This window comes from Mustela erminea, chromosome 5 (genome assembly GCF_009829155.1).
Source record: "Mustela erminea isolate mMusErm1 chromosome 5, mMusErm1.Pri, whole genome shotgun sequence".
NCBI classification, from domain to species: Eukaryota; Metazoa; Chordata; class Mammalia; order Carnivora; family Mustelidae; genus Mustela; species Mustela erminea.
The window spans coordinates 100456623-100463439 of NC_045618.1; the positions used below are offsets into that span (position 1 = coordinate 100456623).

The 6817-nt window shown below is 43.7% G+C and overlaps 1 non-coding gene across 1 annotated transcript; it reads left to right on the plus strand.

The window, feature by feature from the left end:
• Nucleotides 1-3989: 3989 nt before the first annotated feature.
• LOC116592093 lies at nt 3990-4131 on the plus strand. Its single transcript, XR_004286293.1, has one exon. It is a non-coding gene; the product is annotated as a U4 spliceosomal RNA (small nuclear RNA).
• Nucleotides 4132-6817: the final 2686 nt, after the last annotated feature.

A 6817-nucleotide genomic window follows, 5' to 3' on the forward strand; every position in this document is an offset into this window, starting at 1 on the left:
CTAAGTAATATGCTTTTGCATTTTCAGAACTGAATTATAGAGCCCAATTCGAGGAATCATTATTCTTTCGTCTGGTGGTCCCAGAGAAAGATTGGTGTAGCAGGCTAGCAAGCACAGACGTGAGAGCCTCTCACCTCGTCCCCCTCCACCCAGGGATAGTGTGCTGAAGGGGAAGGCAGCCTGAGGGTCAAGGAGTCTGAGCTGTTTTCCGGTTGACTGCAACTCATTTATTCAGTCAATTTCACAAATTTTACTGAGAGCCCTCTAGAAAGAAGGCATGGCACTTGATGCTAGGAAGACAAAGAAAAGTACGCTCAAGTTATTTTCAGCCTTGTGGGAGGTAGTAGAAAGACATATACACCAAAAATTATCGAACTAGTTGGACCATGAATTTCCCTGGCATATTTAATTCTTTGATTTGCTGTGTGACCATCTTCACTGCCACTCTCCATTCATAGCATGCATAGAACCTTACACGAGTCTCACGATAACCCTAGGAAGGAGGGCCTATTATCATCCCCATTTTATAAATGAGGACATGGAGTATTTGGGGGGATCAGATAGCGTGCCCCAGGTCACGTAGCTGGTGATGGGGTTGGGCAGCCTTGGTACCAGCATCCAGTGCCCAGGCTCTTCCCCAGGTGATAATGATCTCCAGGGCCTTCCACTTCTCATCTTGCTTCTGCTGCTGTGTTGCTTAGAGTCAACTTCTTAAACTCTCACTTACAGCTTCTCCCTACCCACTTTTAGCCATCCTGACATTCTTTCCTCCAGGGTCAGAGAATAAGGCACACATCTTGCTGCCAAAGTTCATTCCACCCCCATCTTCCTTCCTTCTCCTCTAGACCACGTTCACTCATCTCCTTTCTCCTAGACCCTCAATTCCTTATCTCTGCTCATTCCTTCCCTTCAGCCCATGAACTTGTCAGAGGCTCACCTTTTGCTAGCAAACCTGCAAACAAATACAACACAACACAATAAAAGCATCCTATGTCTTGTACCCATTAGAAATGCTAAAATAAAAAATACAGACAATACCAAATGCTGGTGAGGATATGGAACAATTGGATCGCTCAAAAATTGCTAGTGGGAATGCAAAATGGTACACTCTTCTGGAAAGCAATTGGTAGTTTCTTATAAAAGTAGACATACGCTTACCATATGATACAAAAATGGCAAATATGCCAGAGAAATGTAAACGAACATCCCCCAAACCTCTGCCCTACTACCACACAATGTCCACAGCACCTTTCTGTGTAAGAGGCCCAAACTGAAAACAACACAGATGTCTTTCAAAGAAGTGAATGGCTGAACTGAGTGGTATTTCCATCTAATGGGATACTATCCAGTAATTAAAAACAAACTCTTGATATTTACAACAACATTGATGGTCTCTAGGACGTTAGGCTGAGTGAACAAAAGCTGATCTCTAAATGTTATATACTCTACAGTGCCATTTCTATCATATTTTCGAAATGACAGTTATAATGATTCGTGGTCTCTGGGGTTGGGGTACCATGATGGAGTTCTTTGTGGTGACGGAACAGTTCTGTATTCGATGGTGGGGGTGACACAAATCCAGGCTGATGATGAAGTTGCACAGAACTAGTCAGACATACTAAGTGCCTGTAAAAACTGTTAATATTTGAATAAGGTCTACTTGTCAATGTCAATGTCAATTTCCTGGTTTGGAGACTCTCAGCTTCGGCAACCTAAGGTGTTCCTTGTGGGTGAATCTGGGTGGTGGGTACCTAGAGCTTCTCTGCCCTGTTTTTGCAACTTCCTGGGAATCTATAATGATTTTAAAATAAAAACTAAAAAATTTAAAAATGCACGTACTTTAAAATCAAGAGAATAACAGAAGGTTCTTTTCCTATATTCAGTTCAGCCCGGCCGGCTGCTCACCCCACAGTCACCACCCCATCTCCCTCCTCTCTTTCCCTTTCTCAGCCTGTGCCACCCAAAATGCTATCTGCTCTTATTGTCTTCACTTTCTCAGCTTCCCTGGGCTCTCCAGTCCAGCCCCTCAGCCTTCTGCAACCTCCCTGCCACCAAGCAGTGTGGAGAGGCCACAGTCCCAATCTTGCTGGGCCTCTCGGCTGCACTGAAACCATGGACTCCTTCCTACTAATCGTTTGGAGTCAAAGCCCTTTCCTGCTTCGACTTACACCTCTCTGCCATTCCTTTTCTGTCTCCTGGATGGATTTCTCTTTTTGTTAACTTCTCTTCTTCTTCTTATCCCTTCACTGTCAATGTTAAAAGGAATCGGCTGTAACCCACTGCTTTCCTTCCTCTTCACTCGATTCCAGGACCGTCTCATCCTCTGTCCTGGTTTTAACCACACTTCTCTGTTGCCATCTCCCAGTAAATACCGCTGCTCTAGGCCCTTGACCAGGTTTCGGCTATCACTACCTGTCCGCTGGTCATCTCCAGCTCGATGTCCCCTGAGCACTCTAGACTCAACAAACTCAAATCCTATTTTGTCCCCTTCCTTCCAAATCAGCTTTTCCTCCTGAAGCCACAGCTCCTTACTCTTGTAAGCCAGACACTTAGGAGTCGCCCTGATGCCTCACGTGCAATTGGTTGACGGAGTCTCCTGCAGGAGCCTTCTCGGTGCTCCTCTCTATGCTTTCACCACCGACCTGGCTCAGCCCACATCCTCTCCTGCCTGAATTAACACAATGGCTTCCCAACCACTTTCCCAGAATTCAGGAATATCTTTCCTTAATCTGTCCTTCACCTCAGGGATAGAATGATTTATTTAAATCATACACCATCTTCGTCAAACTCGTCAGGGGTTCAGTCCATCCCTCAGAGCCAGAGGCCCAGCCATTGACTAGGGAACATCTGGCCCTTGTGTCTAGCAACCACCTGTCATGGGGGTGGCTTCCTCAGTGACTCTCTGCAGTTCAGTCTCTAGCACCACAGAACAACCTGGGCACACTGCTCACGTCTGCTGTTCCTCACCTCAGGCCTGCATGCGGTTGTGTCTGTGGAGAACGTTTTCCCTCCTGTCAGCCCCACACTTCTGCCCACCTAGAACTAGCTAACTTCCACTCAGCCTTTGGAGATCATCTCAAACTCGCCCTTCCCACCCACTTGGGTTTACATTGCAATGATTTGTCCGTATGTCTGAACCACATTTCCTCAAGACTTCCTAGGAATAATGATGACATGGGATTGAAGTGCCAGGCTTCTCTTACTTTAGGCTCACTCCTCTCTTTGAGTGAGATGTATGAGCTCTTCGGGAGGCATTACAAATGACTTTCGGCTCCATAATATGCCTTTTGCCAGCTGATGGATCTCAGCGAGGAGGAAGGATCTGGAAGGAAGATGGTGGCCCTGTCAGCAGAAGGCTGTGTGGAGCCGCAGCTTGGAGGAGGGGCAGGGCTGCCACCCAGGCCTGGTTGTATTCCAGGTGAGACACAGAATAACATCGACTCTCTGTGCCTGGACTGGCAGCCCAACAGCAGCAGGTAATGTCCGAAGTGGATGGTCAGCAGCAGAGAACACGGAGGGAAGCGTGAAACACATGTCCTCGTCATTATGGGAAAAGAGATCAGGAACACAGGTCTCTATGGGAAGTAGAAGAGGAATTCAGGAACGTGAAGGTCAAGTCTCGAGGAGACCCTCAGTCACAGCCTCCTTTCTCCCATCACCTCTCCGGCAAGCAGAATCTCCTTCTGTGCTCGTCGTTTTGTCCCAGCCATTTTTCAGAGTGAAGGGGGCAACTTTTAAAAATAAGTGCGGGACACCTGGGTGACTCAGTTGTTGAGTGTCTGCCTTGGGCTCAGGTTGTGATCCCAGGGTCCTGGAATCGAGTCCCACATCAGGCTCCCTGCTCTGCGGGAAGCCTGCTTCTCCCTCCCCCACTCTCCCTGCTGTGCTCCCTCTCTCGCTGTCTCTCACTCTGTCAAATAAATAAATAAATTCTTAAAAAAAAAAAAAGAAAGTCAGTTTTAAAAATAAATGCATCTTCCTCTGATTTGAAAATTGCGCAGTGGCAGTATCGTAGCCAATGAGGTTTATCCGAGGCGCGATTATTGCTAATTGAAATATGCGTCGTTTCAGACTTGGCTGTGGCGCTGACTTCCCTCCCAAAAGAAGAGAGTTGTGTGCCATCTTGTGGTGGAAGGGCGCCATGACAGCGGTTATGCACCAGGGAGGCCTTCCCAGTCCAGCCCTGCAGTTACCTGCTATAAAGCTCTAAACAGGCTTCTGGTTCAGGGGCAATAGCAATCCGAGGATGCATCTCTAGAGAGACACTGGGGATTGAACTGGGAATGCATGGCATGGGAGTACAGCCCACAGGGATTTTTTCCTGCAGCTAGTATGATTTTATCTCTAGGTGTCCTTCTCCCTAATTAATAAGTTAATTCTAATTCATGGTGGTTTTTAAAAACATTACCTTGCACCGTGGCAAGAGCACTGAGAGCAAAGACACCCAGTATCTAATTGCCTCTCTGCCACAGTCTAGCCAAGGGAACCAGCAGCAGAGGTTACTGTGGAAAAAGAGTACTGAACTAGGTCCAGGAACTTGGTCCTCAAGACCTACCACAATCTAGCGTGTTACACTTTGAGCACCTTTTGCCCATTTTTAAAAATTTTGTTTTTTGAGTTTTAAGAGTTCTTTATATATTTTGGACATGAGTATTTATCAGATAGGCGATTTTTTCAAATACTTTTCTCATTCTGTAGATTGTCTTTTTCTTCTATTAATGTCCTTTGAAGAGTGGGTGTTTTAAATTTTGATGAGGTCAAATTTATAAAATTTGTCTTTTATAGATCATGGCTTGGGTGCTGTATCTAAGATGTCTTTGCCTAACCCTATGTCACAGAGATTTTTTTCTATGTGTTCTAGAAGTTCCGTGATTGGGGTTTTACTTTTGGTCTCTGATCCATTTTGGTTGATTTTTACATGATGTGGGAGTGTACCAAATTTCTTATTTGTTTGTTTGTAAATGGATATCCAGTTGTTCCTGTACCATTTATTGGAAAAGCTGTCCTTTCTCCATTGGATTTTCTTTGCATCTTTTTTGAATATCAGTTGGCCAGATATATGTAACCCTATTTCTAGAATCTCTGTTCTGTTCCGCTATTTATCTTTCTGTCAATACCAAACTGTCTGATTACTATAACTTTATGATGAGTCTTGAAATTAGGTAGTATTTGCTCTTCATTTTCAAACTTGTTTTGAATATTCTTGTTGTTTTGTTTTGTTTGCATTTCCATATGAATTTCCGAAGCAGCTTTTCAATTTCTACAGAAAAGCCTTCTGAGATTTTGTTTAGGATTGCATTGACTTTACACAGATTGTAAGATTCACCTCATTTTTAAAAAATCATGTCTCGGGGGGTGCCTGGGTGGCTCAGTGGGTTAAAGCCTCTGCCTTTGGCTCAGGTCATGATCTCAGGGTCCTGGGATCAAGCCCTGCATCGGGCTATCTGCTCAGCGGGGAGTCGGCTTCCTCCTCTCTCTCTGCCTGCCTCTGTCTACTTGTGATCTCTGTCTGTCAAATAAATAAATAAAATTTTAAAAAATAAAAATAAAAAATAAAAATCATGTCTCAGGAGTCACAGTCCTTTGTTTTCTAATATCCATATTTTTGAAAACCATTGTTTCTCTCTTTCTTTCTGTCAGTGGTTTTAGGTGAGAATTATAAATCTCTTCCCTGTTACTCCATCTTGACTGGAAATGGCAAATGAGCAAACTAAGGTCTTTGACCCCAAATCCTGTGCTCCTTCCTTAAGAAGACTGATGGAAGAGAAGGTGAGTATAGCCTCGCCTTCAAACCAACAAACAAAAAAGATTTTATAAGAAGTTAAATTTTACTCCTGTTACTACCTTTAATAAATGTTTAAAACCCTGTCCCCCACCACTTGATATAATTGGGTTACTACACATCAATTTTTAAATTCCCAAATTTTTGATTTTCATACATTAAATCTCTTCTTTTTGTCCGATTCTTTGTATGAAAAGTCACAGAAAAACCAATACTGGAGCAAATTTACAGACATGGAGGAGACGCTGCTTCCTCTGTAATTCTGATAGTTGAATGATCTCCCCATACACAGGACACAGCCATTTAGTATGAAAAGTGGGACTGATTTTTCTGATAAATCTCATCTTGTCGCAAAACAGCAGAACGCAGGACCATAGGCTCTTGGTGGTTCTAGGCAGAAACCCTAATGATCTACTATATGTACTTAGCTTTTGACTTCATTAACTTGAAAATGAAACTGTTGGGAAAGCTAATCTAATGTCATCCATTAAATAAGAAAAATAGAAATTAGATCATTAAAGTGACGGTGGCTGGTGCCAAGGTGAACATATTGAAAAATACTTTATTATTCTCCCTTATTTCAGAGCAGTCCCTTAATTAAGATTTCTTCCACCAGCGAAGCTAATTTCATAAGTTTATACAGCCAGCAAATTTCAATTTGCACCTCCCAAAAGTAACCCTTTTGCATTATAAGGAATCTGTGTTTATTCTCCAGGAAGGAAACGAGGCTGGAAGGCAAGAAAGACACCTCCATGTGGCCGGGCAATGCCTCTCCGTCCAGCCTCCGCCAACAGTTGCATTTCCAATTCCTCAGACTCAATTTGGGCTTATCTACTTTGCACATCAACAGCTAGTCTAAGAACTATGGCTGGAGAGAGCAGGCTGGCTCTGGATTTTATCCCTCCTTGAATTTGTTGATGAAAGTAGAAGCCTGAATAGCGGTATCGTTCCCGTCGCTGGTTTCCATGAAGATGGGGCAGCATAAATTCAATAACTGTCCAGAATATTAATTTAAGCTTCAGCCTGACAGCCAAT